Source organism: Osmerus mordax, chromosome 1 (assembly GCF_038355195.1).
Source record: "Osmerus mordax isolate fOsmMor3 chromosome 1, fOsmMor3.pri, whole genome shotgun sequence".
In the NCBI taxonomy this organism is placed as follows: Eukaryota; Metazoa; Chordata; class Actinopteri; order Osmeriformes; family Osmeridae; genus Osmerus; species Osmerus mordax.
The window spans coordinates 6002865-6018045 of NC_090050.1; the positions used below are offsets into that span (position 1 = coordinate 6002865).

Below are 15181 nucleotides of genomic sequence, written 5' to 3' on the forward strand. Positions count from 1 at the left end.
ACCATTCTCGCAAGGACGCTTGCAAGAACATTCTTCAAAAGAATGTACTTGCGTTCTCAGCGTTCTTCGGATTGATAAACAGCCACTGTTTAAAGCTAGACCGGAAGAGTCGGAAGTGGAAAGATGGCGCGGTCCAGTTTCGTGCTCTCGCTTGCCTCACTGCGCCACTGAGCACTTTTCATAGAAATGAATGGGGACGCCATCTTGGAAGACAAAAGTTGCTTCCTCTAGTAATATTAACTATGGTCAGAATGACCCGAAGATAACACAAGGGCGTATACATCTGACGTCACGAGAATGGTTGCGCTCAATTTCAACCCACCAAACTGCATTAAAAACTGAAGAAAATCGACCCATCATACCTATCCCTGTTCATCCTATGGCGTATGCTTTCGAACCAATACGTAATTATGTACCCGCAGGACCACAGTTGTTCCATATGATGCAGAATATGTGGTTTTGTCGGAAGATATAAATATAGTTAACACTGACAGGTTGAACAACACCGAGTGGTGTACTTGTAGCTAGCTACTTGTTGTAACTGCATGACAATGCCAACAGACAGAATCGATCTGATCAAAGAGGCAGACCTGCATGACCTGGGGGGTGTTCCATCAACGTCGCTAACACAAGTCGCGCTAACACGAATAAGTCTCACTTGGGTAAACGTCAACTTAGACTTAAGCCTCAAGCCGTTCCACTAACGTTCCGTTCCACTAACAGGCAACGCTAATTCAAGCTAGACCTCAATAAACTTAGATTGTGCAGCCCAGATCAGGCGATCGTCGAAAAGAGGAGTTATAGGACACAGTCCTGTATTCAAATTAGAGGATTGAATTAGTGGAGAACACAAGGGAGGGGTAAATGAGGACTAGAAAGATGGGGAGAGAGAGAAGTTCCCAAGGGACTCATCCTGTCACATCTGTGCTTCTGTCCTTAATACCGATTTTGGTTGGGCCTGATTACATCATTTCTTATTTCTGGAATATTCCACGTTTTAATGGAAAGGGTGAAAGGGAAAAAATAATTAAATATAATCAAGACAATGGGAACTAAATGGAGATGGCCCACTTTTCTGACATTAAAACCACCATTCCAAACAGATGGCAAAGTGAAAAGCTATTGTTTAGGCAGAGGAAGGTTAGAATTATGACACATAACATATTAAAATGGGTACTACATTAAGGTACTAAATGGGCAGTCCGCCTAGAGAGAATATGATCAGTCTATACTTTAGTTCATTTTCAGGCTGAGGCCTAGATGGTGGCCTACATATAGTTAACTATAGACTTTTTGTTACCTATAACTATATACTGAAAATTATATAGTTTTTTCTGGTCAGTATAGGGCATGAATTTATTATTTAGTCTGTTTAATTGGCCTCTACACACTAGCTAATATAAAGCTTAAATGAAAAGACATTATGTCTGAAAATCTCTCTCTATGTTTATCGATTTAAGGATTTAATATATCGAGATCGATGCATTCCCATGCCTTTTAATATTTTTAGTTATATCTTCTGATCTATCACCAGATGAAGTGTGCATTACTTTTTCTCACGGACGCAGGTAAGTGATACAGCCGGTAGATGTCGTTGCATCCCATGTTATTCCCTTGCCGTGCCCCTCCAGCCCCAAGCCCCGGACGCTAAGGAGAGAACGATGCGCAGCCAAACAGCAAACCCGAAAACCTCATCAACTCGCTAACAAAATAACCGGGACGTGGTAGAGGGGACATTGTTCCACAATTACTGCATGAAACTGGGAGGCGGGTTACTGGTTTCGACGTGATTAATGATTGGTTTATTTACAATACCAAAGGCTGGAAAGTCTTGAAATTGCTGGTTACAGTCCAGAAACAATGATATTTTAATCAATATTTTTACGCTCTGTAAGGAAAATATAGGGGATATTATGGAACCAGTACGTTGGTGGCGGCCATAGGAAAAACAGGTATGTCATTTTCACTTGGTATATAAATGATCAAAAACGGTTTGTAGTCTACACTTTATATTTTGATGCATGATTCATTTTGTGATCCGTGAAGTTGGTGTCCACTTGCTGTGAAATACCGACTAGCGCAGTGTGTGTAGAGACCCTAGCTTCAGCAGTAGCCTTCGTTTCCTTAGCAGCGAGCCACCACCAGCGACTACGTTTTACAGAATTGGCAAATGCCAATTAGCCTACATATAAATATATAGCCTATATCAATCACTTTTGTAGCCTTGTTTGAATATGTCGCAATAATGTTACAGTTGAGGCTATGGTTGGTTAAAATAGCTAAATAAGACAATATACGCGTTACAAACGTAGCCAAGCAACCAGTCTGAACTGCCCCAGCAAGCTTTTAGGAGCCAATACTCAGTCACTGTATTTGTAAATAGTCACTATTTCCGTCTGCTTGTTTCCAGTCTCGTCAGGATATCCTTTGACGCGACTAGTATGCCATTATTCAAGTTGAAGTTGTCTCTTGTTTGATTGTCATAGTCTTAGCCTACGAAAAATGAATCATTTCCGACGATGCAGGTGTTTTGAGTAGCCTAGCCTAACATTTCGGCCTACATTCTTATCTTTAGTGCACGATTGGCTTCCAATTGTCCAAGTTAATGTTGACTTGAATGGCATGGTTTCTATATTTTTTTTATTCAAAGACAGTTTATTTCTGTTACAGGCCTATCGTGTAAATGTTATGACAGGCTCTGCCCAAGAAACAACTTTAAAAGCAGTCTTCATATTTTAACAAACACTTGGGCTACTTCACGGCCCATAAAAACATTAGGCTGACATCAACTGTATTCAGAGGAGAAGTCACAAATCTTTGCACATTCATTAAATATACGATCAACTTTATGGTGACCACCGGTAATTTCTGTTTAACACGTGTGACCTTTGTAGCATATAGGAAACCGATAAACACACTTCTGCTAAAAATGTAGCTACAAGTCGACAATAGCTCGACATAAATCGAATCTTAACTTAATAATGTGGACTAATTTAAGGTTTTACTGTGACTGTTGCACAATTTTTTGCTATACTTAAAATTGTGAATTGGTGCGTGTGTTGTCTCTTGCAGTGCTCAGGAGTTGCTAGTAGCCTAATTAAAGGCGCGTCATAGCGTGATCACAGTTAAACAAACTGGTCTTACCGGTGATCTTGTTGCTCCGATGTGACAATGTGATTCACAATCGTCTAGTTTTATGTGACCAGGAACCATGTAGGCCTATGTGTGAGGGACCTGCATGTGCTGGCTTTCTGTAGCTACCTGAACCATGACGTCGCAGTCAGTAGACAAGTCTGAGTTGATGACAGTTGAGTTTGAGTCATTACAGACAGGCATGGTATCAATGTTGTAAAGAGCTAGCTTGCCACCCTCCCTGTAGTATTTCAAATTATTTATTCAGAAGTCTAAAATTGCAGACAAGTAGTCTCTATTGGTTAACTGTCAACATACGGCCCCCACTCTACAATTCAGATATGCACACACACAATCAAAAAAAAGAAAAGGTCTACACAATAGCTAATCAGAAAATAGCACTATTGCTCAAGCAACCCTAAATTTAATCTCAGCACCCCTAAAATTAATAATAATTAAAAAGTTCATGAAGAAAGGGACATCTTTAGTTTTTTCATTCATTCAATATTTTGCATATTAATACATAAATGTATGAATTGTTATCCAGTGAAATTAGGGATTTATAGGCATGCAAACTCCTCACCTTTTTGAAACCAAAATAACCTACGTTTGTGGCCGTTGCCAACACAGGATTTTACCCGTGCTTCCCAACTTTACAACTGGCTCTGGAACCAATGCTATACAAAAAATGTCTTTATGGTTAAAAGAACATGACATTGTTTACAAGAGCACAGATTCTACATAGATCTAGCCTCTTAATTTTTCTCTCGAAGTGCACCAGATTCATGCGTTTAACTTTAAAATTTAATTAATTTTCTTCTGGGGGAGAATGCCCCCGGACCCCCCTAGAGGGTCGGGGGTTCACCGTATCCTTCTCACCTTTTATTAGCAAGGGTTTTTTGCACGTTTGCAAGGCACTGTATTCATGTCACATTGTCATTGGGGGCTGAGCACCCCTAAAGGTCTGATCCTAGAATCGCCCGAGTCTAGGCCTAGTCATATTTTCATTATCACACGATGACTGACATATTGTCACATTATAAACATATTTTTCAAAATAGGCTTAATAATTTTATTAGCACTAAATACATTTAAGTGTTTTGCATAGTCAATGTTTTTACACTTTTAAAATCATGTCATACTTTATCATTATATCCTGGCCATGGAAGCATTAATCATTGCTGCCTTTCAAAGATGTCAGGTAAAAAGCAATTAATTAATAAATTTTTAGGTGGGGCTGGGGGAGGGGAAATGTCACTCTTGCCTGTCTTCTAAACTTGAGAGCCCTGCAATACAAACATGCACGACTGCGCCCCCGTCGAAGGTACGCCTGCACCCGAGATCGAATGCGCCATCGACATCTCAAGTGAGGTTAGACCACTACCAACTACTCCAACGAAAAGCTAGCGATTTGCTGGCACGGGTGGCCTTTATACTTACCTGAGTTTAACCGATCTACACATACATACACACACAGACATATACACAATACAAACATGCATATACAATACAGACATAAACACACTACAAGGATGCATATACAGATATGCACACACATATACACAATACAAACATGCATACACACATACAATACAGATCCAGAGCGACTTACAGTAAGTACAGGGACATTCTCCCCGAGGCAAGTAGGGTTAAGTGCCTTGCCCAAGGACACAACATCATTTTTCACAGCCAGGAATCGAACCAACAACCTTCTGATTAATAGCCCGAATCCCTAACCGCTCAGCCATCTGATGCATATACACAATACAGACATGCACACTAGGGGTGGGCGATATGGCCAAAATCTTCTATCACCGTATGAGTAATTTTATATCACGGTTACGGTATATATCACAGTATGTAGTACGAGCGTTCCGATTGGCTGATGCGCAGTCATGCCACCCGCGTGACCTACTCACCGCTCAATACGGATCCGTAATGCCCTCCGACGAAAATTTCAAAATGAGCGAAAGCGATCAGTCTGCGTTTTACTATCCATATCTAACTTCGGTTTCGGCGTATCAACCTCATTAAAGCTCGGTCGATACGTTAAATCCCCAGTTTGATATTTCCCGGCATGACCTCACTCTCAGTTAGTAGGCTAAGTAGTTAGCCTTCACTAGTCATCCTAGATCAAGAATGCTAGCAACGCCACCAGTGTAATTTTACAGCACGAGACATAAAACTTGAACAACAAATCGAATTGGTTACCTGCAGAATGGGTCATCAAATATATAATTAATTAGCATCGGCATGAATGTGGCTTAGACAAAATACACTCCGTTCCGTCAGACCAACGCAAATGTGTTTCAAGGTCAAACGAAAATAGCAAATCAAATAAAAGTTAAACTACAATTCTAAATATCGCAAGAATGCGATTTATAGGATGGCTTATATACAACACAACAACCAGACATTTAATTGACACGTGTAATACAAAAATATCACAAATTTGTAAAGACTTTGAATGCGAGCCCTTTTTGCCCAACCTGCTGCAGTTATCGTCTTCTCTGCTGCAGAACAACAACAACATGCAACTACTGTGTGAATTTGTTTTCAAAATAAGAGTATAAATTTGTTATATGAATATATCTAATGTGGGTGGGGGGTTATGACATATATGCTTAATAAGAAAGTATGAAATACATAATTTTTTTAAAGTATACCGCGGTTGAAACGGTATAGCCAAATCTCTCCCGGTAGACACATTTCTACCGTCGCACGGTATATACCGTCATACCGCCCAGCCCTAATGCACACACATACACACAATACAAACATGCATACACACAAATACAATACAAACATGCAAATACATATAAACAAGATGACAGAGAGAGGTGCAGCGATGAATGAATGTGACAGATCACTTCATCATCAACGTGGCATCACCTGGCAATAGTGGGGGTGGAAAAGAGAGAGTGTGTTTGTTGGTGTGTGTGTTGATGAGTAGATGGGTAAATGGAGGGCGTGTGTGGATGACGGCAGCCCTTTGTCTCTGTACTGCAGCCGTGTGAAGGTGTCGGAGACTGACCCTTCTCACGTGACACACACATACACAAAAACACCCACACACACTCTCATCCCCCAGACCTTTGTTCTTTCACTGGGACACCTCCCCCTGTCCCTAATTGAATAGGATTATATCCCAGTGGGGGTACATTCCAGGGGTCTGGAATATAGCCCCCCTCTTCCACTATCAATCCCTCCATCCATCTCTCTCCCTAAATCCCTCTCCAACAATATCACCCTGCCTTAATCTATACTTCCACCCTCCCAACTAACTATCCCCAGTTCAGGCTGCTCTGGGTCACAGAGCACAGCCCCAGCCTGGAGTCTCCTTAGACCCAGCCTAGAACCTCCTTAGACCCAGCCTGGAGCCTCTATACAGCCAGCCTGGAGTCTTACACTCATAGCCAGAGACCCCAGTCGACACAGTGTTCCCCTCCTGAATGGTGTGGATGGCTGAGGTCAAAGTTAAGTCATCATCACCAAGGACCCTCGCTTGCTTGTTCTCCTCCGTTAGGTCTTCCTCACCCTCTCCTGTCTCCAGTCATCCTCCTTCTTCTCATTTTGGCACACATTCACTTTTCTTCCTCCATGGATGGTTTCCCTCTCTCTTTTCTTCTCTCTCATTCTCTCTTGCAAATGGACACACACATGTAGACACGCACACACAGACAAACATAAAACATTTACAGACACACATAGTCACACACAGACATACAAACACAGACAGACACACACACAGACAGCGAGGGCAGACTAAACCAGGAGAAGACTGCTCCGGTGAGCACAGTGGGGGTGGAAGCCCTAGTCGTCATGGCAACCAGGAGGTCAGAAAAGGTTGTGAGCTTCCTTGGGGCAATGAGATGGAGACACAGCTGGCATTAACATTCTGGGAAGGCTTTCAAAAAGCACTCTAAAACACAGCACAGATTTAAAGCTACTACTTATCACATAATATACTACTATATTATTATAATTAATTAATAGTTGTTAATAAGATACTACTTATTTTATGTTTGTATTAAGTGTCGCAGATCATCAAATACAACCTCAAAGTTCTGTCTGTGTAAGTGCAGACAGACCATATTTTAACAGACACACAACAATATTAATAACACCGCCACTACCAGCCAGCCAGGGAAATAACAACAGTATATCTATAGGCTACTACGTCTATTAAGCTGCTTTTCCACTGCATGATACCGGCTCAACTCTACTAGCTATGTTTGTTTTCTGCTGATACCATGCAATGTAGCTGGTCATCATAGTGACGCTTAAAAAATCTGCCGTACGAACGTTGCTATTAAATGCTGCTAGAACAGAAGCTTGGCTATTTAAAAATGGCAGATTTGTGCAGTATCCCGTGTCGCGATTCTTTGGCCAATCAGTAGTCTGCAGTGTTTCACCCTTTGGTATCAATTCTGCTGACTTGTAACCTCAACCATTCAGTTGAAAAGAGCTTGTAACTAGACATGTCAAATACAAACACCGGGGACTTATATTTAAAGAAATTCATTAAATGTATCTATGATTGACAGACTGTCAATTAGTTACACATTATCATTAACTGTTCAAACAGTCATGTTTTAGTTCTAGTAGCAAACTCAACTTCAACTAGAGAGGATATAATTTCTGGGGAAATTGTAGGGTGTGCTTGCTTGCGTCGGTTGCACAGGGGTCTGTTTTTTAATGACATTTTTACAACTTATATTTCTGTATATTTTATATAAAAATGCATACTTATTATTTATAAAGATTACATAGATTTAAAAGCTTTGAAAGCTCTTTTGCTGCTCATTTACAACTCAAAATACGAGTGAAGTGTAGAATGAAATAGATGTCTTCTCATTTCCCCTGCAAGAGGCAGCCTCATCGTTGAATCAAAACGAATAAATTTGGCAGACCGGTGTAAAAATTGACCTAATCTCTATGACTTAAACGTCATTTTAAGTTTTTCCCTTCTCGTGATATTTTCAGGCATTTAGCCTACTCATTGCATTCATTCATTAATAAAGAACCCCCTTTGAAGATTATTCTACGACGTTACCGGCAGATGGAATCGCGATTCAAACAGTACCATCTGCTAACTGAAAATATGCCCCCCAAAACGTAAATAAGCTTGACATTTATTTCGTGGAAAATCGCTCATTCATAAAAAGCTCGCTGATAGCGATCATTGTCAGTAACAACGCAAAATGCGATATAGCCCTGTGTGGAGAAGCTGCCCCGGTAAATTGTACTACTACGGTACAGTACTAGACTACTGCTGTGTTCGTCTTGGTAGCGATTGCGTTGGTTGAATTGGATTTAACGTTCCGTTGTACGGTTTAGGCTGAAATTAATTATTTTCATGAACAGATTGACAAAGTTTAGGCTGTGGCAATGAAGTTCAGGTTAGTAGTTAGATAGACTTTTGATTTAAGTAAGGGGAGTGCCGAACATGTTCTGTCGCCGTTTGACTTCCTAAACAGCTGTGTAGATGTTTTTGTAGTGTCTCGCGTAGGCTACAGCGTTGCAGTGATACACTGGTTTGAAACCACAGGTAATGATAATTTCAGCCACAAATCGTTTACTTGTAATCTAATGTCATAATAAATCCTACAACGAAAATGTATTTGTGAGGAATGTTTATTTTAACGATTGAAAACAGATGCATCATAGACCACTGTAGTATGTGTTGCCCGGGCAACAGAGGCTAATGTCATGATGCTAATGCTTCAGTGAAATAGTAGACTACTGTTTCCGAAAGTAGATGTACTTCCTTAATAAAATCAGCTTATATTGTACATTACACGTCACAATTGTATGTCATATCACAAAGTAAAATTAGTAAATAGTTATCACCCTGGCCTCTTTGCTTGTGGAGTTTCTGCAGCTGCCTTGCAGTAAAGCAGTTAGCTTAGCTATCTCCCAGAAGTTAACAAGCTGCTAAACTAATGTTCTGCTAGAGGTAGTCACGCGATTTTTCGTGACGTTAGTGACGTAAGTAGTGTCATTGACTGTGGCTAGCAAGTTAGCCACCGTTAGCTTCACTTTTCACCACAAAACCTTAATTTCTACTTAAACCATGCAACGGAACGTAAATCCCAATAGAAGCAACTCAATCGCTACCAAGACGAAACTTTTGACACCTAGGTTGTCTATGTAGGCCAAATATTGACTGAGTTTTAGGGGGGCAAAAAGAATAAAAACTAGAAACGGCTGTTCCTGCGAAACAGCAGTGAGATTGCTGAAAACCTGAATGGGGATAGCTGACCATGCTAAAAAAGTGGAAAATTGTGAAAATGTTGTAGAAAGTTATAAGCTGAAGCGCCTGAAAGGTATTTTTGAAAGGGGCTGGAGCTGGACGAAGGTATAACACTACCGAAAAGAGAAGAAAAATGCAAAAAGAGAAATAATTCTGAAGAATTTGAAAATTTAGCAGAAAATTATTTGCTGGAGTTTCAAAAGGCCTGAAATGTATGTTAGAAAGGACCTGCAGCAAGATGAAGGCAGAAAAGTACAGAAAAGAGAAGAAAAATGCAAAAGTACTGGCAGTTGGAAGGTACTGCTGTGAAAGGTATTTTTGAAAGGACCTGGAGCAAGATGAAGGCAGAAAACAGAAGAAAAGAGAAGAAAAAAAGAAGAAAAATGCAAAACAATAAGGGCAAAAATTCAGAAAGATGAGCTGCAGGAAAATGTGAAAATTTAGCAGAAAACCAGTTGCTGAAGTCTGGGTTGAACAAATTTGAAGGTAAAAGGACAACACTGGAATGACTTGAACTTGCTGGAAAAACATAGCAACCGTTGGTCATTGGCAACAGACTGGCAACATTTCTAACCTAGAATCTAGGTTTCAGGTTCAAGACGGAGGAGAAACTAATCATGTGTGCCTGCACACCCAGTCCTGTTCAGACACGTACTTTAAAGATCCTGTAAAGTGGACCTGAAAACAAGTTCGCCACACCACAGAATAATGTGTTATTAACTACCCATCCAAATTTGAATGAAAAAATAACACCGACAAGTATGTTAAATTAGGCTTTGAAATCGTGAAAAAATCAGCAGTCTTCTCTGCTTGAGACTGGGGGAGCGTGTCGCCTGAAGGAGCTGAAGCTCCGCCCCTCGCTGCCTAGTGCCTACCTCCGACCCAGATAATAGACGCTATGTCAAGCCGAACAAAACCATATAGGCTAGAATTAGAATTTATTTGTTCAATGAGTGAAACATACAGATGCATATAAATGAAATGTTCCCCTGAGCTGTAACAGTAAAAATGGACACCAGAGACAGCAGACAGTGAGCTCTTCAACTAGGCTACTTCTAACACATTAGCTACCATTTTACCAAAATACCATCATTCTACACCGAGTAGCCTATCAATTTAGCGGTTTGCACTAACTCATAGCAGAGATACCTCTGGAAAAGTTATTTAGTATAATCATAACAAGCACACAGAACAGGGTGATGAACTGCTGGCAGCGGTGGATTGTCCAGGTGCGACCGGGAGGAGGAACGGCCGGGAGGACGATGCTCGGTACGGCTCCGCGCTGCAAAAGAAGCCGTGTGTCCGCGAACCCCGTCTGTCTCTGGTCCATGTTAAAACTATCCGATGTGAAATGGTCACTGCATTTACTCATTTAGCAGACTCTCTTATCCACTGCAGAGGCAGCTGTTGGAGTTTATCCGAAGCTTTCCATCAGCGTGGCTCTTCACAAAATCTATCCACCTATTTTTCCTTTCATTATCAATAGGGAACTTAAATTGCGTTGCAGCGCAGCTGGAGTTCTTGCATCCAGGGAAGATGCAGTTGCGGTTGGTGGGAGACATCCTGAAGCTAGCTAGCTAGCTGATGTAGGCTACAATAACAGTACAGCAGGACGAGCCATTCAGTGATCTGACGTAGATAGGGCGAAATGACGTAGATAGGGCATTTTTTGGCTCCGCCCATTAAAACCTGATCTGAAAACGGAAGAGAAACTGTTCTTCGGTTTAACTCCACATTTCAGTGCGACAAAGTTTCTAACTTCTAACCAGATCTAACCAGCGGATAATTTCTTGCAAGGGTCAGTGGTATTTTTAAAGACTGTATTAACACCGTAGGCTTGAATAATATCCGAAGGCGTGAAGCTAGAGAGGATGCAATGGAAACAAATTCCTACATAAGCTAGCTAGATCTACTGCTTCAAATTGAAAACAGAGTTAACTTAACTCAATATCGCCAATAAAAAGTAAATACTCTGTAAACACTTTGTTTGTAGCTAGGTAACGAATATTATGTCTGGAAAAACGTAGCTAGCTATGTGACCTGGTTTCGCCGTATGACGACAGTTGTAGTGTCACTAGAATGGCCATAACAAAAGATCATATTTCAAATCTGTCTGCTGTTCTACATTGCCCACACAATTCAACTCTAACATGGCCTGTATCTTGTATCGAAAGTGCTCGAAAATTAGCTCGTCTAATGTATGGTGGACTGAGAACATATTTGTTAGTCAAAGCAGAGCGAGCGGATGTCGTGGGAGAATTCCTACTGTGTTAGATTTACTGCTTCAAATTGAAAACGGAGAAGATATTTAGAGTAAAGACAATTTACTTAGCATCTGTGTTCAATATCGTCAATTAAAAGTAAAAACTTTCCAGTTACGAAGCGTTTGTTCGTAGGATTAACGCCAGCTGCAGCAAACAAATGCCCCAGCCCCGGTTTTTGGCTGTTCGTGACGGTCAGCTATGACAGTCTTGAACCTCGATTTTTGCAGATTTCTGTGAAACTTGCTAAAATAAAAACGATCTAGCTAGATTATGTACACTTTAAGATCAATGTACATACCTTGTTTGAATTTGGTTGATTGTGGGGAAAAAGTCGAACCGTTTTTAGTTATGGAGAGCCATCGCGCTAGCTCAATTATAGGAGAGAATAACAGAAATGTAGCTAGAATCCACACCACACACAAGTTAACCGAGACGCAAAACTGTACGTCCAATCCAAAAAATAAGGATATTTTCCGAGACCAAAGACTCTGCCTAAACCAGAGATATTCTTTATATGTCTGTGCAGTCAGAAATATGACTCTACCTGCAGTTTCGAAAACGTGTTCCTTTTGCTTTCCTGGTGCGTGTTTGTTTGGTTGCCACGGTGATGGCGCAGCTGTGATGGCTAACGAGCTAGGCAGAGAGAAAAACGAACATTTACCTAGCATCCACACCTCAAACAAGTTGACCTAGACGCAAAACTATACGTCCAATACAAAAAATAAGGATATTCCGATTTCCGAGACCCAAGACTCTGCCGAAACCAGAGATGTCCTTTATGTTTCTGTGCGTTCAGAAATACGACTCTACCGGCAGTTTCAAAATCTTGTTCTTTTTGCTTTCTCTGACGATCTTGTCACCGGATTTGCATTGGTCTCTATGGGGCGAGAGTTGGACTTTGTCTCGCTTTAGTGGGGCTCTGAACAAATGTGTACGTCTGTTGGATTCAACAGACAACTGTCTACGACCAGCACAAAATTAGCTATCTATTGATCCAAAAAGAAGCATGAAGAGCGAAAATTGTGGCAATGCTGGCAAACTAAAAATATTTTTTCAACGACATCCGAAGCTGCCCTCCACTCTAAGCGTTTCAGTCTGCACTCTAGGGTTTCACGTAAACACCCATGTAAATCTCAGAAACGGCTTGAAAAAGTCATGAAACATAATCAGTGATATTGAAAAAAGTTGAATAAATATCAAAAAGCTGAATTATTTAAAAATAGTTTAGGGTTTTGTCAACATTTTAAAGTTTAAATGGTGGCTTTAGCTGAAAGATTGAGGAAGAAGAAGGATTTGGAAGTTGAAGAAGTTTAAAGAAGTTTGAGAGGATTTGAAAGAAAACTCTATTGGAAACCCATGTTAAAAATATTATGAATATTGATTTATATTAATTCAAGCGTAAGAGGTACAAAGCTGAAAAGTCATAGCACCCATGGCCTGAAACGGCTGAATATTTTGATAGCTGAACGGTTTTAATAGCTGAAGATTTGAAGGCGCTGAAAGGTGCCACAGAAGAAATAGAAGATAAATAATAACTAGAAACGGCTGTTCCTGCGAAACAGCAGTGAGAATGCTGAAAACCTGAATGGGGATAGCTGACCATGCTAAAAAAGCGGAAAATTGTGAAACTTTAGTAGAAAGTTATAAGCTGAAGCTTCAAAGCAACCGAAAGGTATTTTTGAAAGGGGCTGGAGCAGCATTCCAACAATGATTTGAAAGGATTTACCATTACTTTTAAAGGGAGAATAATTTGCACAAAAACCTTAATATTTAAAAAAGTATAAAAGTGATAAATGAGAAAATACCCGCAAGCTGAAAGCTGAAATTAATTTCAAAAATGTGTGAGTCACACAAAAGAGGCAGTGTGGAATCTGAACTGCATCATCTAACAACGCTAACAGCTAAAATAGCCTACAATGCGGGAGAAGCTGAAAGCTGAACTGTTAAACAGAAGAAGTAGGCTAGCTAGTCGTAACAAGAATATTATCGTTTTAACAGCTGAAATTATAGTTTTGATAGTAATAGCAGTAGCAGATGTAGCCTACCATTGAGTGTGTTTACTCGTCTTTCTTAGTAGGATTCAATGTGTTGATGGAATGAAACATACAGCAGTAGAGCCGATACAGGAAGACACGGCGACACTTTGTTGCAGAAGGATGATGGTGCAAGTTTTGGCCGTGGAGCATACAACGATTAATAAAAAAAGAATCATGTAGACGCGTTTATTGAGTAATCGCATAACTAATTACACATGTAAACGGAGTAATCGTATTATTGGTATAAACCGACAATTGCTAGTAATCGGGTTTCTCATGGTCAAGTAAACGTACCAATCACCTGTGTGAGAGACTGAGTGGTGCGTGTCTGTCGTTACGGTGATGGTGCAGCTATGATTGCTAACGCGCTGAGGGCAGAGAATAAGAGAAATGTAGCTAGAATCCACACCTCAAACAAGATAACCTAGACGCAAAACTGTACGTCCAATCCAAAATATAAGGATATTTTCCGAGACCCAAGACTCTGCCGAAACCAGAGATATTCTTTATATGTCTGTGCAGTCAGAAATACGACTCTACCTGCAGTTTCAAAAACGTGTTCCTTTTGCTTTCCTGGTGCGTGTTTGTTTGGTTGCCACGGCGATGGAGCAGCTGTGATCGCTAACGAGCTAGGCAGAGAGAAAAACGAACATTTACCTAGCATCCACACCTCGAACAAGTTGACCTAGACGCAAAACTACACGTCCAATCAATAAAATGAGGATATTTTCCGAGACCCAAGACTCTGCCGAAACTAGAGATGGCCTTTATATATATGTGCGGTCAGAAATATGTCTCTACCGGCAGTTTCGAAATCGTCTTCCTTCCTGCTTTCTCTGACAGATTTTACCCACCTCTCCATTGAAGTTAGTGAGAGAATTTGAAAGGCTGCTCTCGCTTCAAGGCCCATAGCTGAAAATCTGTAAATGTGAGCTCTTTAGTAGTTACATTGGCTGAAAGAGGACAATTCTTCCTACATTTTAAGGTATAACTTGTTTCTGTACGTTAAACTATACGAACGTTAGAGGAATGTTTGACAATTTAGTTGAATATCAGAAAAAGAGCAGCCAGCTGCTGGCTCTGCTCATTCATAAAAATCAAGAAGGAGCAAACATTTTCATGTATTTCAAACGGTCATAATTCAAAATTGGCTGAATATTTGAAAAAGCTGAATCATGTGGGAATAGCTGAATGTCTTGTGAACATTTTAAAGGTTGAATGGTGTCTCAAGCTGAAAGTATGCTGAAGTAGTTACGTTTGAAAGAGGAGGAAGCTTTGCTTTTTAATGATTTGAAAGGATTTACCATTACTTTTAATGGGAGAATAATTTGCACAAAAACCTTAATGTCTTAAAAAGTATAAAAGTGAGAAATACCAAAAGTCATAGCCAACATCTCCTGAAGGAGCTGAACGTTTTGATACAAAAATTGTAGGAATCGGTGAAAGTATGCAGAACTAGTTAAAGGCCAAATAACGGCGGAAGAACTAAGAAG

At 40.4% G+C, this 15181-nt stretch overlaps 1 protein-coding gene across 3 annotated transcripts in view; it reads left to right on the forward strand.

Annotated features, from left to right (window-relative positions):
* Positions 1-1732: 1732 nt before the first annotated feature.
* pik3c2b (phosphatidylinositol-4-phosphate 3-kinase, catalytic subunit type 2 beta) overlaps positions 1733-15181 on the forward strand; it is a 103623-nt gene continuing 90174 nt past the window's right edge. For all 3 annotated transcript variants that reach the window (XR_010877788.1, XR_010877790.1, XM_067246430.1), the window contains exon 1: positions 1733-1952. The gene's annotated coding sequence lies outside the window, so the exon portion shown is untranslated. The remainder of the gene's footprint in view (positions 1953-15181) is intronic.